Source organism: Phocoena sinus, chromosome 15 (genome assembly GCF_008692025.1).
Source record: "Phocoena sinus isolate mPhoSin1 chromosome 15, mPhoSin1.pri, whole genome shotgun sequence".
Lineage (NCBI taxonomy): Eukaryota > Metazoa > Chordata > Mammalia > Artiodactyla > Phocoenidae > Phocoena > Phocoena sinus.
In genome coordinates, this window is record NC_045777.1 from 26,201,874 (window position 1) to 26,220,931 (window position 19,058).

At 53.7% G+C, this 19,058-nt stretch overlaps 1 protein-coding gene across 3 annotated transcripts in view; it reads left to right on the forward strand.

Moving 5' to 3' along the window:
- The window catches only part of NOL4L (nucleolar protein 4 like), a 130,449-nt gene that overhangs the window by 31,731 nt on the left and 79,660 nt on the right, over nucleotides 1-19,058 (forward strand). Inside the window, exon 1 of one of the 3 annotated variants that reach the window (XM_032605276.1) lies at nucleotides 10,781-10,839. The exons of the other annotated variants lie outside the window; for them this stretch is intronic. The gene's annotated coding sequence lies outside the window, so the exon portion shown is untranslated. Of the gene's footprint in view, nucleotides 1-10,780; nucleotides 10,840-19,058 lie in introns of those variants that run through there. 3 annotated transcript variants of the gene reach the window in all.

The following is a 19,058-nucleotide window of genomic DNA, read 5'->3' on the forward strand; positions in this document are numbered from 1 at the left end:
ATTCACCCATTTAAAATACAACTCAGTGGTTTTTGGGGATATTCAGAATTGTGCAAGCGTCACCACCATCAATTTTAGAACATTTTCATCACCCCCAAAAGAAACCCCATACCCAAGAGCAGTCACTCCCCACTCCCCTAGACCTCCTTCCCCAGCCCTAGGAAACTACTTCTTTCACTGTAGATTTGCCTTCTCTGGACATTTCCTATAAATGGAATCATACGATATGTGGCTGACTTTTGTGCCTGACTTCTTTCACTTAGTATAATTTTTTCAAGGTTTGTCCATGCTGTAGCATGTACTTCTTTCCTTTTTATTACTGAATAGTATTCCATTGTATGGATATACCACATTTTATTTATCTGTTCAACAGTTGATGGACATTTGGGTTGCTTCCAGATTTTAGCTATTATGAATAATGCTGCTATGAACAGTCACGTGCAAGTTTCTGTGTGGACATACGTTTTCAGTTCTCTTCTACCTAGGAACGGAATTGCTGGGTCATAGGGTAATTCTGTGTTTAACTTTTGAGAAACTGCCAGACTGTTTTCCAAAATCATTGCACCATTTTACAATCCTACCAGCAGTGTAGGAGGCTTCCAATTTTCCCACATCCTCATCAACACTTATTATTATCTGTCGTTTTGATTCGAGTCATCCCAGTGGGTGTGAAATAGTATCTTCTGATTGTGGGTTGTTTTTCTTTTCTTTTCTTTTCTTTTTTTTTGGCTGCGTCAGGTCTTAGGTGCAGCACGTGGGATCTTTCATTGTGGCGCACAGGCTCTTTGTTGCGGCACACGGGCTTCTTTGTAGTTGTGGCCTGCGGGCTTTCCCTCTCTAGTTGTGGTGCATGGGTTCCAGAGCACGTGGGCTCTGTAGTTCGTGGCACGCAGGCTCTCTAGTTGAGGCACGCAAGCTCAGTAGTTGTGGTGCTCAGGCTTAGTTGCTCCGTGGCATGTGGGATCTTCCCGGACCAGGGATGGAACCTGTCTCCCCTGCATGGAAGGTGGATTCTTTACCACCGCACCACCGGGGAGTCCCCCTGATTGTGGTGTTGATTTGCATTTCCCTGATGGCTAATGATATTTAGCATCTTTTCACGTGCTTATTGGCTGTTTGTATAGCTTCTTTGGAGAAATGTCTATTCAGATTCTTCGACTGATTTTTAATTGCATTATTTGTTTTATTATTGAGTTATGAGTTCTTTCTATATTCTAAATACAAGTCCCCTTATCAGATATATGATTTGCAAATATTTTACTTCCAGCCTGTGGGTTGTCTTTTCACTTTCTTGATGGTGTCCACTAAAGGACAAAAGTTCTTAATTTTGATGAGGTCCAGTTTGTCTAATTTTTTTTTGCTTGTGTTATAGTGTCGTCTTCATTGCCTAATCCAAGGTCACAAAGATTTATCCTTATGCTTTCTTCTCAGAGTTTTATAGTTTTAGCTCTTACATTTCTTCAGGTTGTTTTGCCATGAAAACAGTAGATCTATGTGCTGTCAGTGCATAAGTATGTCAGAACGTAAAGAACTTTCTCATTCTTTTTTATAGCTGGGTAGTATTCGATTTTATGGATGTACCACAATTTATTTACCTAGCCCTCTGTCGATGGACATTTAAGTTGTTTCCAGCATTATGTTCTCACAACAAGACCTCAGTGAACCTCCTTGAACGCAGATGGCCATTTCAGACACATGTGAGTTTTTACCAAGGAGTAGAATTGCTGGGACCAATTGCTTTTGGTCCTTGGTAGATGATGCCGGATTGCCTTCCGCTCCTGGCAGCAATGTCTAGAATGTGTACTGTTAATTAATAATCATCATTACCATGTATTGAACGCTCACTATACACTGGCACTGTGTATACCCTCACAATGACCCTGAAGGTCAGGATTAAAATCCCCACTCTACAGTGATCTAAGGTCACATGGTCTGTCTGGCTTCTGACCCTGACTCACTTTCCACCATCCTATCCAGCTCCTGTGCCTTCACAGTGCCTCAAACGCCTTCCAGCATAACCGCCAGAGGAACACAAGTTCAGCACGTGACGCCTGGGAATCTGTTTCTAAGCCCACGTTTACTCATGTAGAAGGTGAACACAGTTCAGTCACTAGGGAGTCTTGAGTGAGCACCTACTGTATGCCTGGCACTGTCCTAGGAGCCAGGGGCGCCAAGATGGGTGCGAAGTAGCCTCTGCCCTCAGGCTGCATCCCTCCTGGTAAGGCAGCTAAGACTCAAAGACAGACCTCGGGAAATGTGGTCTGACTCAGGGCTTGGCGATCTAGCTTTGGGTCAGGCCAGTGTTGGTTCAATCTTGACTCCATCCCACGGTACTTTGGGCAACTTACTTCTCCTCTCGGTGCCTCGATTTTCTCATCTGTAAAGTGGCGTTGTTAATAGTACGTACTGGCATATGGAGACGCGTTAACTATGTTATCCTTGCTGGCAAAGTGCTTTAGGAAATCGAAGATAAGAAATATGGCTGGGGGTCAGGGAAGTCTTCGAAGGGAGGAAGGAGAGAGGACATTTGAATGAAACTTGGAGGAACGACGGCCCAGGAGCCAGGGGGTGGCATTCTACATAGAGGGGACAGGGTGTGTCCAGTCATAGAGGCAGGACAGCCCCAGGCTGATGGGGAAGAGAAGCAGCCAGCATGGCTGGAGTATCACATTTGCGCTGGGGCTGGCCTATGGAAGGAGAAGATGCAGCTGGGAGCTCCTTCCAGGGGCCTTGAGTCCAGGTGTGGGTATTTGGGTTTTATTTGACTGGTATTAAATGGGAGCCATGGAAGGACTGTCGAGTTGGCAGCCCTGCTCAGCATATCCCCATCTATAAAGTTGTGGGCTGCCTCCTTGGGGCAGGCTTCCCCAGACCTCATTTCTTCTTGAAGGGTAGCCTGGAACAGTGTTTAAGAACGAGAGTTCTAGGTAATTCCCTGGTGGTCCAGGGGTTAGGACTCCGTGCTTTCACTGCCAAGGAAGGGTGCAGGTTCAATCCCTGGTTGGGGAACTAAGATCCTGCAAGCTACTCGCAGTGCGGCCAAAAAAAAAAAAAAAAAATAGAATGAGCGTTCTAGGTCCAGGCTGCCTGGAATGGTCTCTGGCTCAGCCACTTATGCACTGTGTGACTTTGGTCATGTCACTTAACCTCTCTGGGCCTCAGTTTCCTCGATCATAAAAGGGAGTTGTTCCTACTTCTTGAGATTATAGTGAAGCATAAATGAGTTAATATGTGCCTGGCACACAGCAGGCGCTCAGTACATGTTAGTTGTCGTACAGAAGGAAGGCAGTGGCATTAGGTGACTCTACCTATTTCTCAGATGGGAAAATCAAGGCCCTCTGAAATTGAGTGAATGCCCAGGGTGCCTTTGGAGGGCCAGGAAGGTTCATTCATTCCTTTATTCATTCAACAAATGTTTCCTGAGCACCTGCTCGGTGCTAGGCTCCAGCAGATATTGGGGACTGGTCAGTGGTAAGCAAGACGTCCTCCACTCCAGGGGGCTCCTAACCCACCCCAGGGTGTTGAAAGTCAAGATTGTCATTGTCTCAGACACTCACACTCTATTCCTTTGTCCCACCTGTGTCCTGCCCAGGCCAGAAAGGAATTAGGAGTTCAACATGAAATGTCCTGTGAACCAGGCTCTTCCCGGCTCCAGAATCTGGACAAAAGGATAACGGGAGTCAAAATGACCTGCTGTATCCCACCCTTCCTACAGATGAAGAGACTGAGACCCAGTGGGGAGGGCCCCAGGGCTCTCCAGTGCCAGCACGTGCTTCTCCCTGAAGCCCCGCGGGTCCCGGGACAGGAAGTCAGGAGCAGGGAAAGTGGTGGAATGCAGTTGCATTCTGGTTAAAGTTTAAGGTGGAGCCAACAGGATTTGCTGTTGGGTGAGATGGGCGTGGGGGGATGTGAGAGAAGGAGGGAGGAATCAAGGATGACTCCTGGGTATTTGACCTGAGTAAGTGGAGATGGAGAAGGCTTCTGGTGGAGGAGATTTGGTGGCGATGGCCGGGCATTGGAGGCGGTGGCGGTGGTCCAAATGCTTGAACGAATGAATGGATGCATGAATAGATAGATGCCTTTCCCTGGCCTTCTACAGGGGCCCTAGACACGCACTTGCTTTCAGACATGTCCAGTCGGCCGAATGGATGCAGAGCAGAGGCCCAGGCTGGAGGTGTAAACCTGGGAGCCGCTAGGTGGATGAGGTTCAAGGACTGGGTCCTGGAGCTGTCAACATCAGGAGGTTCTGTACAAAGTTCGGGTTTTCTTTTTCCACGAAATTTCCCAACTTTTAAGTATTAGCGATAAATTCAAAATTGTAATAAACCTCTGACCCCCAAATACAGGTTAGGACCTCTGGTGTACAGGTCTGAAGTCAGACTGCCTGGGTCTGAGCCTGGATCTCAGTTCCTAGCTGTGTCTCCTTAGATGAGTGACTCAGCCTCTCGGAGCCTTGGTTTCCTCATCTGCAGAATGGGAATGATAATAAAGGGGAACAGCCCTGGGGTCGGATCCCAACTCTGCGTTGACAACTCTGTGACCCGGGACTAGATTTTAGACCTTGCTGAAGAGGAAGTTTGTTGCTCTTGGAGTTGAGGGATGGCTAGGATGCCTGTTGAGGCCTCTGAGCCCTCAGCAAGCCCTCTCCCTCCCTGCCTCCTTCCCTCCAGCCTCGCCCACCCACCACCTCCCACCCTTCCACCCTGTGGCAGAATGATCTTTCCAAAGCACAGATCGCAGCATGGTCTTTCTCTGCCTGGAGAAGAACCCGTATTGGCTCCCCTGCTGCCCTCAGGAAAGAGCCCCAGAGCCTTAGCCTTGCAAGGGGAGGTGGGAGGCGGCCCTCACCTCTCTTCTCTCATCTCCTTTCACCAACCCTGCTTACGTGCCAGCTGCACCCAGCCCCTCACCATGCTCTGCTCTGCTTGCCCATCATCCAGCCAACAGTTACCGAGCGCCTGCTATTTTGTGGATCCAACCACTTCCCTCCCTCCAGGGACTCGCCCGCTTCTCCAAGGTCTCCCTCTTACCCCTTCCTCTCTGCAGTCCATTTTCCACAAGCAGCTGGAGGGATCCTTTAAAAATGTAATGTGTTACCCGCCTGCTTAAAATCCCTCTGTGGCCGCCTACTTCACTGTGAGTAAACCCACAGCCCCTGTCCAGTCCCTCCAGCCATGTTTTGCAGTTTCCCCACCGTCCACTCACCAAAGCCTAAGACGCCAGCCGCCTTCCCACCTGCGGGCCTTTGCACAGGCTCTTTCCCTTCCTACGTGCTCTCAGCATCTCTCCTTCAGGAGGGTCTCCCTGACCGCCTGCCTTTATCTTCCCGCCTCAGCCACTCCCACAGGTACAAAACACGTGCTCAGGAGGCAGGGCTGCAGGGTCTGCCTGTGACTCTGTAGCCACGGTGCCTGGCACTGGGATCCGTCCTATGTTGGCAAAACCCTGCCACTCATCCTTCAAGGCCCAGCCCAGATGTCACCTCCTCTGTGAAGCCTTCCTTCCTTAACACAGCCTGCAGCCCCACCCTGTTCCCGAGGCCCCTCCAGATCATTCCCTCCCAGTGCAGCCCCTGCCAGCAGAGACAGCTCTTGTCCTGGCTTCCTGTGAGCTTTCTCTCCTTCCCTTTCTGTCTCCCACACCCAACAGTATAATTATCACGGAATGGGAAGCTCCTCAAGGCCAAAAAGCATCACTGCAAGTGAGAGCTAACGTTCACTGAGCCAAGCGCTTCCTGCATCCTCTCCCCACCACCCTGTGGGGTTGGCTCTCCTAAAAGCCCCACCTTAAAGAGAAGCCGGTGGAGGTTTAAAGAGGTTAAGTCACAAGCTCGCAGTCACCCCCTGGCAAGTCTGACACCAGAGCTGGAGTTTTAACGAACAAGGCGGTGACTTACCGACAGCCCCTTCCGCCCGCCAGGCACCGTGCTGAGCCCTCGACAGGTGTTTCGTCCTCACAGGGACTTTGCAACTGTGTTTTATGGCTGGCGGAACGGAGGCACAGGGAGGTTAAGTAACTTGCCAAAGCCCAGGAAGCTAGTAAGGAGCGCGGTAGGATTTGAACCCGTGCCATCTGGCTCTGGGTCGTGCTCTCCATCCAGCCTCACGTCGTGCTAGCTAGCCACTGTTCCCTCCTGCCTCCGACCTGCCCGGGAGGGTTCTCTGGCTCTCGGCACCCCCAGCACCTGGAATGGCAGCCAGCCCACGGGAGGCACTAGTCAGTGGTTGTGTGATGAGTTTGGAGCAGGGGAGCCGGTGGACATGAGACCCCGCCCCGGCCGTCCCGGAGCCTTTATGTCTGGAATAGCCCCTCTCCCGGGCTCCGTGCCCCCCACTACCCGGTTGTCCAGACAGCCCCAGGGAAGGACCAGATCCATAAACATGAGGCTCCACTTGGGGCTCTGGGTACCGTACAAGTCCTCAATATTATTGCTTTATTGTCATTTAAATGGAGCCTGCCTCAAACAGGCCACCCAGTTCTAGCCACCAGCACTGGACAAAACCCCCATTGAAAAGCCAATTACAATCACTCCATCGAAATTGTCATGGATTTGTATAGAAAATTACATCTCCATTTAGTCCTGAAGCGACATCCTGGGCCCGGACAGAGGGGAGGCTGGCCCATTTACCCCGCCAGCTCAGTGCGGGTGCCGCAGGCTGCTGGGTCTTGGCCGGCCTGGGAAACAAAGGCCAGTTTGTGGGGGCCTGGAGAGAAGCTGGGCCTCTCAGGGCGGCTCAGATTCCAGGCCTGGGCCGATGGACCCTGCACCGCCAGCTGGTCTTCCCTGCTGGCGGCTGTGGCCAGACGAGCTCCTGACAGCAGGCTTCAGGCGGCCCGTCAGCCCCGCCACCATCCGAAGCGGCTGGAGCTTGGCTCCTGTCCACGCTGCCAGGAAGTGAAGGAGGTTTGGCCCAGAGAGCCCTGGACCGGGATCCCGAAATCTTGGTTTCATTCATTCATTCATTGACACGCTATGAAGTGCTGGTGGCGTGAGAAGCAAGATAGCACAGGACTGAGCTCCAGCTTCAGGTGTCCTGGCGTGGCTCCAGACTCTGTCCTCAGTAGCTGTGAGGGGCAGGCCACTTCGTGTATTCATTTAGTTCTGAAGTTGTTGAGCACCTACTAGGTGCCAGAGGATGGACAAAATGGTTCTGACTCTTGGCCCTTCAAGGCCAGGGGAGGGTCCAGGTGCTCCACAGGTGATGAGTGTTCTGAGGGAAGTGAGCAGGGGCTCCCTGGGCTTTGGGGAGGAGCCGGGGAAGTAGGCAGGCCAGAAGGAGCCGGTCACACCAAGAGCAACCAGGCACAGGCAGCCGTGGCTGTGTGGCGAGGCGGGTAGTGAGGCAGGCCGGGGCCGCAGAGTGACGCGGCAGCAGAGGAGGTCACGGGGGCACCCTGAGGGCCTGTGGGCCTCTTCCCTGAGCTTCAGTTTCCTCATCTGTGGAAATGGGAATGAGGACCTGAGCCGTGGGGGGCTTGGGCCAGGACTCAGGGCCGTAAGGTATGTAAGATCCCAGCGGAGCTGGGCACGGGAAGCTCCTGCTTAACTAAGATAGCCTAACTTAGACGGTGCTGTCTACGGGCCAGATGGGGACCAGGGCCTTGCACGAATTAGCTCATTAATCCTCCCAACAGACCTATGGGGCAGGGCTGTTCTCCCCACTTCACAGGTAAGGAAACTGAGGGAACAGCACAGGTCGGCTACTTATGTGTTACTATTCCAATAGCTTTTACTCTGGGTTAGCCCAGGGCTTGGCACAGAGCAGGCCCTCAGAGAGTGTTTGTTGAATTAGTGAATACATCTGGAAGGGGGACGCTGGGCAAGTGTGGGGAGCTCCGTGTGCCTGTGTGTGAGTGACTGAGACTGGGTGTACTGTCTCCGTGTGCGGTTGTCTATGACTCTGAGTGTGTGCGACTGCTGTCTGACAGGGTCACACACTTGTCTCCCAGAGTCTTCACCCAAACGCCCGGTGGCTGTGAGGACTGTCAGGCCGGCTGTGTGTGTGGCTGTGTGAGACTGTGTATGGCTGCCTACACGTGTCTGTCTGGGCCCAGAGGGCCACCTGGCACCCTTCCTGGGCTGGCTGGCAGGCCCGGAGGCTGTGGCGGGGCAGGACAGGCAGGTTCAGAGGTGAGGAGGGCAGAGTCCCCATCCTCCCCCACCACCGCCCGCCGGCCTCACCAGGCCGACCTGCAGATGGAAAAAATGTTCACACCCGGGGCAGGCGGGTGGCCGCCCCAGCGGGACTGCTCTGTGCGCAGAAAACAAGTTCTTCTGGTATCAGCTCGAGTTTGGCAGGAAGTGGCTTTTGGGTGGCAGGAAGTTGGATTCAGCTCATATCAGCCCTGGCCGAGGGGCAGGAGAGCAGTTATCTGGGGTTAAACAGAGTTACCGAGAAGTGGGGCCCCAACACCCCATACCTGATAGAGCTGGGGGCACAGCCCACCCCTCCTGGTCATTTGGGATGTAAATGGGCCTTATGCAGTGCTGCCGCCCATCAAGTTCCTCCTGGGCCCTAGACCCCAGATGGAGCTCGCCATCCACCTCCCATTACCCCCATGCAGCAGATGTGCAGACTGAGACTGGGAGAGGCAGTGGCTTCCCTGAGGTCTGCCGAGACAAGTGGAGAGAACGGGAGGGGAGAGACTGTAAGAAATCTACAAGACAAGAGAAAAACCAAGACAGCAAAGAGGAGAGGGGAGATGGGACCGGGACAGAGAAGGTAGTTGAATGAATGCAGAGAGCAGTGAGACCACGCTGGTGAGAAGACTTCCGGAGAGTCCAGGCCCTCACGTGGACATCACAGCTGAGCTTGAGATCCTGAACCCATTTCCCAGAGGAGGGCGTGAGACCCACAGAGCCTCACTGGCTAAGCCAGACCTGGAATCCAGGTCTCATTCCAAAGCCCATGTTCTTTTGGGCCATGCCTCTGTGCCCACCTTCTAGGGCAGGGAAGTCCTAAAAGGGATGCCAATTACACGAGCTGTTTGCTTGGGTACGTTGTTGATGAATTCACCGAGTTGGCCAGTAGAGACCCAAGGTTCAAACCTAGACAGGGTGGCTACAAACTCACGTGCTTAACCATGTAACAGGGTGTGCCAAGCACTGTGCCAGAGCAGGCAGAGAAAGCCATGGCCCTGCTCTCAGGCTGGGACCCAGAGCGTCCAGCCACTGATGCAAAGCCCTGAAGCTCCACCCAGCAAGAAACGGAGTCTCCCAGCTCCCAGCCCTGGACACCCTGTACCCACCCTCAGCCCCCACTGGAGCCCTGGGGAGTGGGCCACTGGTCCTTCTGTTCTCATCCCAAAAGCAGCACCCAAGCTGTTCCCTGGCTGAGATGCTGATTTGAAGCTTGGTTTGCATGTCGTTTGCACATTACTCAGTTCACGTCAGAAGGTACGAACATCTCCCTTTCCCGGAGAGGGCTGCTGGGCCCCCCTGCCCTCCTCCAGACAGCAAAAATGCCAGCCGGCTAGACAGGGAGCTGCGCCCTGGCCTCTGACAGCACCCGCCTGCTGCCACCTCCCCCATTCCCTCCTGGAGCCAAATTTAGGCAGCTCTGCTACTGAGAGATGCGGAGAGCGGAGGCAGGAAATGGTGAGGTTGGAGACAGCCCGGCCTTGGCCCAGGCAGGGTGGGGCAACCCCAGGGGTGCCCCGTCCCTAAAGCCCTTGGCCCAATGCCCCCCCCCACTCCTCCTCCCACAGGAATGTGGGCCTGGTTGGGGAACGCTGGGTTCTCAGCTGCAGCCCGGGGTGCTGGCTCCCCTGGCCATGAGAGAGGAGGGAGAGATGGAGGGAGGGAGGAGGTCATGGCCGGGGCAGTGGGGAAGGGATCAGATAGCCTCCTCCTGCCCCAGACACCCGCCGCCACTGGGGACAGGAGCCCGCTCTGCTTCTCAGCACTTCCTGCCCCTCCTTGGCGTGCCCCCCCAGACCTGACTGTGGGGTGGGGGGGCAGGAGCCATAGCTGGGCCTGCGGGGACTGAACTCCCCGCAAAAGGCTCCACGAGGCCATCTCCTCCTTGGGCTAGCCTTTCACCTTGGTGGTCTTGGTTCCCCTACCTGGGAAATGGGGAGGCTGGCCTACAATGATTTCTGAGTGGCTACCCTCGCTGAGAGCCAGGGTTTCTGGGAGGTCTGGCAGAAATTAGGGACGTGGCAGTGGCTTTGGGCCTAGGAACTTCTATTTCTCAGGTATGGCTAAGGGAGGCAGCTCCTTACTGATGCTGGGACAGGATGTGGGTGGGCTGAAGGGTGAAAGGAGAGGGCCTGGGCTGGATTACAGACACCAGGAACCTGGGGGTGGAGTTAATAGTGCCCGTAGCTGACAGCATGGATCCTGGGGTCTGAGTGCCTGGGTTTGAATCCAGCTCTTCCACTCTGTTCTCCATGCCTGTGGACAAGTCACTTCCATTTTCTGTGCCTCAGTTTCCTCATCTATAAGATGGGGGTAATAATCCAGGGCTGCTGGGAAAGTGAAATGAGGCAGTGAATGCTTGGCACACATTAAGTGCACCACGATGCCAGCCACCAGCGTGATTGTTTTGTCTCCCTGGGCGGTTGGGAGGCCCCTGGAGCTATAACGGATGTGGACGCGATGGGGAGGCGCTGCAGCTTGGTGGTTAAATGGGCATCGGGATGGGAGTTCAAGTCTGCGTGACCCTGGGCAAATGGCCACACCCCGCTGCGCCCTGGGCGGGGAGCAGCAGAGGCGCCTACCGCAGAGGGTCTGTGAGGATTACACAGATCAGGCTTGGCACGGCGCCTGGCACATAGCGGGCGCTCCCTGAAGGAGAGCTGGGCAGATCGAATGGTACCGCCTCGCACAAAGGACAGGTGGGCAGCGTCCCAGGAGGGCGGGGAGCGGAGCAGGTGCGCGGAGAGTGGGGAGGCGGGGTCGAAAAAGGGGGAACGCAGGGGCCGGCGGGCGGGCGCGCGCGCGCAGCAGGTGCGTGTCGAGTGGGCGGGGCCCCGCGCGGGCGGGGTCTCCAGGTGAGCGGGAGCGCGCCTCGAGGCCGGAGACTGGGGGATGCGCGCCGCCCCGGCCCACCCGCCGGAAAGCGTCCCTGTGTCTTTAACGCCCTCCTCCCCGCGTTCCTCCCGCCCCCCCCGCCCCCTTTGTGCGCCCCCCCCCCCCCCCCAGCCGGGCTGCAGCCGCGGAGCCGTCCCCCCTGCACTGACAGCTGGTATCTAATTACTGTGTGAGAATGGAAAGTCAGGCTGTCCCAGCTCCGGGGAGAGGGGATTAACGTCTCCTGCAGAATACACTTCCTCTGGTGGGTTGCCATGGTTACTCTCATTACCTGCCTGCCCGCGAGGAGCCCGCGCGAGCCGCTCCAGCAGGCCCTCCGAACCCGGGCCTGGCGCGCGCGCTCCTCCCGGCCCCTCCTCGCCGAGGCGCACGCGCGTGCGCCGTGGGGGGAGCGCGAGCAGCCTCACCCCCGTCCCCCCGCTCCCCGCCGGAGCAGCTGTCAGTGGCGCGCGCGGCTCGGCCAGTCCCAGCGCGCGCTGTCAACAGTCATTAGCGCGGGCCTTTCCCCTCCCCCTCCAGCCCCTCCTCCTCCCCCCAAGTCTGGGGTGGGGCCCGCACCTGGGGCCCCGCTCGTTAGCGCGCCCCGGCCGCCCGCCGCGGCCCCGAAGGGACCCGCCCGCTGGGTCTGCATGGCTCAGGGCCGCCCCCTTCCGCCTCACCCCCACCTCAGCGACCCCACTCCCTTGCCCTTGGCCGCGGCGCTCGAGGGAGGCGGGTGCCCAGAATCCTGGAGCGCGCCCCTCCATAGTAGCGGTGACCGCGGTTATTTATGGATATCTCGCCCAGGGTGGGGGCTATTTGTGCATCCTTTGGGTCCCCACACCCTTCCTGTGAGGTGGCGAAAGGCACTGCGCGTATCGTGTCATCTCTGCACAGGAGGAAACTGAGGCCCAGGGTCAGGGCTCATTGTCCTCAGGCCTGTGACTTAACCTTAGCGCACCTGCGCCCTCCTGGCACGCCCAGGCCAGAATTCCTATCCCCCAGGCCCTACCCTATCCTGCTTGAGAGTGCCTTAGCTACTCCCTCCCTCCATCCCTTAAACCGGGGTCATTGCGCCAAGAGGGGGACACGTTGGCCCACTACACCCCTTTCTCTTCCCACTCCTTCCCCGTTCACCCTTTCCAGACATCCCACAGTTAACAAAACCAAAAAGAAAAAAAAAAGGAAAAAGAAAAACATTCAGAGCTGCTTGAAGGGTGGCATCCCTCAAAGGTAGTGCTGTTGTTTGGGGGCTGATCCCCAGCACCCTGCCCTGTGGCCCCAGCGTGTGCATTTCGGTCCCCGGCGTGATTTGAAAGAAGATGGAGGTTCAGCGAAGCAGAAAGGAAGCCTTGGAATATATGAGGCCTGTTCCAGATGGCAGGTGCGATGCGGTGGCGGCTCTGCACTAACAGTTGGAGATTGTGCACAGGGGTGGAGAAGAGGCAACATTAGGTCCTCCACGCCTTGTTTTTGTAGTTATTTATTTATGCGGGGGGAGGTCTCATCCCTCCACCCCATCCAGGCCTACAGAGCTCAGTGCAACCATGGGTCCGAAAATTCTGCTGTGAATCTTTATCTTGGAGTTTTCTTGCTTTTGGTTTTGGTTTCCAGTCTGCAGTAAGTAGCGTTCATAATGGAGAGAAATTCAAATACTGTCCTTGTCCCATTAAAGTAACGGCCCCTCTCAGTCATCTGAGTGCCCTTTGCAAACTGTGACCGGCTTCTCTTGGAGATTCTGAGGAAAGAATTTCTGGATATTTGGGTGACAGTCTTCATTCTGGTTTTCTGTTCTTTTCGTTCTCTCCATTTAGTTTGCTTTTTAAATTTCATCTCCACCATTTTCCTTTCCCTCTGAGGACCCTTTGCAGGAAGCTGACTTCTCCCCTTGGGTCTTCTTTCAGCCCTACCAGTAGTTGGAATGAGACTTAGTGGGAACCCCCCAAAAACTGCTACCCCCGTTTCCAAAACCTTGGTCCTGCCTGAATTGATTAAAGTGTGGTTTGGGGCACGGGAGGAATGGCCACAGTTCCAGAAGTTGGGAAGAACACGCGGCTAATAGCGTTTGCAGTAGCTTTTGCCTGTAATCTGGCTGGCCCTGATGGGATGGGGCAGCATCTTCACACTTGTCTGTGCAATCAACCTCCTGAAGTCCTGGGCTCCCAAACAAGTGGCAGCCAAAGGTGTGTTTCCCCAGGGGTGGGTTCTGCTCACTGACTTTCTCCTCTGACAGCAATCTCGTTGATTTTTTTTTGAAATAAATGTATTTATTTTTGGCTGCGTTGGGTCTTTGTTGCCGTGCGCGGGCTTTCTCTAGTTGCGACGAGCGGGGGCTACTCTTCGTTGCGGTGCGTGTGCTTCTCATTGCGGTGGCCTCTCCCGTTGAGGAGCACAGGCTCCAGGCGCACGGGCTTCAGTAGTTGCAGCACGTGGGCTCACTAGTTGTGGCACACGGGCTCAGTAGTTGTGGCTCTCGGGCTCCAGAGCGCAGGCTCAGTAGTTGTGGCACATGGGCTTTGCTGCTCCGAGGCATGTGGGATCCTCCCAGACCAGGGCTCGAACTCGTGTCTCCTGCATTGGCAGGCGGATTCTTAACCACTGTGCCACCAGGGCAGCTCGTTGGTTTTTACTCTTTGTCTAGAGCTGCACCAAAAGGGCTCATCCTAAGGACTGTTTGCATGGTTTCTTCCTCTACCTTAGGAACCCAGTTGAGAAATGTCCCCACTGTTTAGCCTCATTCTCTTAATCATGGACACTTCGTTGCTGGAAGGCACATGCCACTACTATAGTGATGGTGGTGCACTAAACGGCACCCCGGTGGCCTGAAACGGTGAGCCCACTTTGATAAGTGTATAACTTATTACCAGCAAGTGACTTTGAAGTTCCAGTGGAGATGACAGAACTGCAATCCATTAGCAATTGGACCTCACCTGCCATCAAGGGCAGGAGTCCGTTTAATTGACTTAGTGGGAAGACAGGCAAGACTCAGTCAGATTCAGGAGCTCACCTGAGAGATGACTCCCAACAACAGCCCGCGAGGCCACCCAGGCAGGGGCCTGGGAAGATATGCTCATCTCTCTCCTAGGTTTGCAGCCCTGGGCACAGCAGTCCCCTTTGTGCCGAGCATTCAGATCATTTGAGGAAACTGAGGAAGCCAGAAAAAGACCCGTCAAGGGATGACCTGCTCAGGTATTAATTAATTTTGCCAGGGAGGACTTAAAAATCAGATGTCAGGACGCTGGGCACTCCCGCTCTTTCTATCCATTAGCCACATTAAGCCTCTGGGTAGGTGTTTTGAATTCATACTAATGTTGTCCAATGAGATTCTTTTCTTCCCACCATTAGGAAAATGGGCCTTCACTGGAGAAGAAAATAATAATATATTAGGCCTGGCAGCACGGAACATGTTTATTCTTTTTTTTTAAAAAAATATTTATTTGGCTGTGCCACCTGCGGGATCTTCATTGTGGCATGCGGAATTTTTAGTTGCGGCATGCGGGATCTAGTTCCCTGACCAGGGATCGAACTCGGGCCCCCAGCACTGGAAACGTGGAGTCTTAACCACTGGACCACCAGGGAAGTCCCAGAACATGTTTATATTCATTATCCAATGCCAGTTTCCTTACTAGTTACCTCCCTGTCTCAATCACAGAGACATTCTAACCAGCAGTTCCCCAAATCTGTCATGCATTAGAATCATCTGGGGGGTCTATTAAAATCCTCAGAGTGTCAGATTTGGTAGGTCTGAGGTGGAACCTGAGAACTGCATTTCTAACAAGTTCACGGGTGATGCCTAGGGACCACACTTTGTGAACCATTGTTATAAATATTCTGAGATACCAGCCTTGCTTAAGTAGACATTTGGTGGTTTCCTCAATGACTTGCAACCTGGTCTTTAGTTTGGAACCCAGATGGGCTGGTTTTAAGGAAGATGGTAATAACCAAGAAAGTTTGTAGCTCCATGAATTTTTTTTTTTTTTTTTGGCCGTGTTGGGTCTGTTGCTGCGTGCTGACTTTCTTTAGTCGTGGCGAGCAGGGACTACTCTTCGTTGCTGTGTGCGGACTTCTCATTGCTGTGGCTTCTCGTCGCGGAGCACGGGCTATAGGCAAGCGGGCTCTGGAGCGCAGGCTCAGTAGTTGCGGTGCACGGGCTTAGTTGCTCCGCGGCACGTGGGATCTTCCCAGACCAGGGCTCGAACCTGTATCCCCTGCGTTGACAGGCAGATTCTTAACCTCTGCGCCACCAGGGAAGTCCCGCTCCATGAATTTTTAACAACTATTGCCATGTCTGGTTTTGTTGGCCCAAGTCTGGCTGGCTGTTTTGGAGTTAGCTGTTTCAGAAGGATGTAGTAAGTTACCATGGCAATATTCTTCCCCACACAGGAAGGCCCCAGAGGTCGGTCCTGCACAACTGACCACGTGCTTTTTTGTGTGTTTTTTTTTTTTTGCGATTCGCAGGCCTCTCACTGTTGTGGCCTCTCCCGTTGCAGAGCACAGGCTCCGGACGCGCAGGCTCAGCGGCCATGGCTCACGGGCCCAGCCGCTCCGCGGCATGTGGGATTTTCCCAGACAGGGGCACGAACCCGTGTCCCCTGCATCGGCAGGCGGACTCTCAACCACTGCGCCACCAGGGAAGCCCTGACCATGTGTTTTTCATGGCTTTTCCCATGCGGTGCTGCTGGGTTCCATTCCATCACTCCTGGTTGGCGTTCCCAGGAAGTGGGGAATAGCCAAGAGGCTCCAGCCCCACTCTTTATGCAGCCTGTAAATGAAGTGAGCTTCCTTTGTCAACCCAGGGCCCAGCTTGCTTAGGGCTGTGGATCAGACTAAGCTAACTTGGGTACAAAGCAGAGGTGGTTGGCAGAGGCATCCCAAGGCTATGCGGAAGGTGCTGTCCACTCCCTAATTAGCAGCTCAAGCGTTGTAGTACTGCGTCTGGATTCTCGGCTAGGAAAGGCATGCCTTTCCTGCAGCATTTAGCATGAAAGTTATTACCTCTGTGGATGCAGGGCATGGCAGAGCTGTCTGTGGCACGTGACTGCCGTGCGATCCCTTTGTTCTCTTCCCAGGGTTCTCCTTGAAGGCCACACAGCTATCCTGGTGTTCCACCCTCAGGGTGTAGTACACACGGTGTCCAGGTGGCCACAGCTCACCAGAGGACAGTTCAAGGTGTGGCTCTGCAGACCTTGTGTGGTTTGAATTCTGGTTGCTACGGGCCGTCTCCTTTCCCGTGTACATCTCTGCAGTTGAGACAGACCGATTACAGGACCCAGGTTTGAACAGCACAGGAGAGGACAATCCATTTTTTGTTTGTTTGTTTTTGCGGTACGCGGGCCTCTCACTTCTGTGGCCTCTCCCGCTGCGGAGCACAGGCTCCGGACGCGCAGGCTCAGCGGCCATGGCTCACGGGCCCAACCGCTCCGCGGCATGTGGGGTCTTCCCGGACCGGGGCACGAACCCGTGTCCCCTGCATCGGCAGGCGGACTCTCAACCACTGCGCCACCAGGGAAGCCCCGACAATCCATTTTTAAAGAGGGAGCATCCCTGAATAGTTTCTCTGGGTTAATTTTATGGTCAACGTTGGGCCAGGTACAAAGCTGTTGGTTACCCGCGCCTGCCTGTGAATGGAGGTGGGAGGCTGGGACCGAGGCAGGTCAGGCACTGGGCAGTGTGTTCTGCTGTTTAATCTGAGTTCGTTAGCTATACCTTGACTTTAGGGAAGCTTATTCCAAGTATTTGTGACAGCCTTATTAGCATGTTACTTTGCATAAGATTCTGCATGCCTTCTGATGGTGGTTATTACCTCGGGGGACCCCTTCTGTAACCTGAATGGATCTATGTGGCAGATGCCTGACTTACATTCTTACCTGAGCCTTGGAACATCCAACTAGGACATTTTAGGTTCATTTTACAGGTGAGAGGAAACTGAGTTTTTTTTTTTTTAATTAATTAATTTATTTTTGGTTGCATTGGGTTTTCGTTGCTGTGCACGGGCTTTCTCTAGTTGCAGTGAGCGGGGGCTACTCTTAGTTGCGGCACGCGGGCTTCTCACTGCGGTGGCTTCTCTCGTTGCGGAGCACGGGCTCTAGGCGTGCAGGCTTCAGTAGTTGTGGCTCGCAGACTCTAGAGTGCTCAGTAGTTGTGGTGCACGGACTTAGTTGCTCCGTGGCATGTGGGATCTTCCTGGACCAGGGCTCGAACCCATGTCCCCTGCATTGGCAGGTGGATTCTTAACCACTCCGCCACCAGGGAAGCCCAGGAAACTGAGTTTTAAGACGTGAAGAAGTGACCTGTCCAAGGTCACCAAGCTGGTTAGGGGGCACTTTCCATCTCACCTATCTAAAATATTATCTTTCATCAGATTGTCTTTTTCCTCTTTTCCTTCTCATCAGATTTTATCAACTTTTTCCAGAAGTATCTGTGTTCTGGCCTGAAACAATTTTATGAGCAGAGAGGTCTATTCACTTGTAAGCAGCGAAACCCATCATTATGCCTCTGGGACTCAGATTATTGAAATCTGGAACTACCTACCCCATTATACTTTTAAAAAATATACCTTTTAAAATTAAGTTTAACAGACACACAGAAAAGTACACAGATTTTAAGTGTTCAGATCAATGGCTTTTTATAAACTGAACCCACCCCCGCTCAAGAAATAGAAACCCAGTTGTATTTTCATTCTTAAGTTTCTTTTGTTTGTTGTCGTCAATGTGAACCTCTGGTTAGAAGTGTATTGTAACTGACCTGTCATAATATTTGTCCCATGCATCTCTGTCACGGCAGTATTTGAAGATCTCCAAAATGCTGGTAGTCACAAGTCAGCTAATGAATTAGTCACTGATGAGCCCAGGACTTCAGAGGGGGACTTCCGATACCCTCAAGACAGAGATAACAGTAACTTCTGAGAGGGTTTAAGAATAGCAGTCATGGAATTTTACAGCTCATCTCGTAAGTGAAGCTCAGGGAGGTTGAAGAGTTTGCCTACAGTCTCACAGCAAGCAGTCAGGACCAGCAAGCTACTCTTCCTACACAGGCGCGCGAACACACACACACACACACACACACACACACACACACACACACACACACAGCAGGTACCTGCTGAGAAGTCCCCATTGCAGTGGATGCAGGGCCAGTGAGGTCACCACCCAGGGTCATCACTCATGGACGCTGCCCACTAGCCCTAGGGTTTGGTCCCTACGTCCCAGATGCCCTTCCTTTCCACCTGCTCTCAAGTGGGCCACTGGCAAAGAGATAGCCCTGCTATCCTATCATGGCACGTTGAGAAAATTGCTGGATAAAAGCAAACCCTGCCTGTGCCCAGAATGTATTGTGAGTGAGTGTCCCATTCAGCGTGCCCTCGATTCTCCCCGGACGACAAAGACCAAAGTCCTGAGCCAGCTCTGACCCTTACCAGCCACCATCCCACAGGCAGGTCCTGACCCTAACGGTCTCCCAGGCTTGTCGCGATGTTCAGCCCCGTCCTGGCTGGGGGAAGCTTGGCAATTGGCAAAGCACTTCTTAATGACAATATTTATCCAGCAGTTTCTGTGGCCAGGCTTGGTGCTAAGTGCCGCGCACACATTTCATTTACTCCTCTCTGCAGCTTATGGGAAAGGTGCTTCCGTTATGCCCAGCCTCTAGGTAAAGGACCTGAGGCTCAGAAAAGCAAAATACCTGCTCAGGGTCACACAGCCACGTAAATGATGGGGCCCCATTGAAACTGGAGAAGTGTGTGTCTAAACTACCCTGCCTGGCTGCCGCTTACAACCACCCAGTCATTCAGCAGCTGTTTATTGAGCCTACTGTGTGCCAGGCATTGTGCTCTGTGCAGGGGAGACAGCTGTGAGCCCCCAGAAGAACACCCCCTTTCGCCCTCCAAAGAGCCAACATTCTTGAGTGGGATCCTTTGGGGAAGAATTCTATTGGAGATTTGTGTCTTGAGCTCTTGTAGAGAAGAGCCTGCCTCCTTCTTCCCAAATCCACCCTCCCAAACACTGCTTGCTCTTCCTCTTTGAAACCCCCAGAGCCCTCCAAGTCTCCA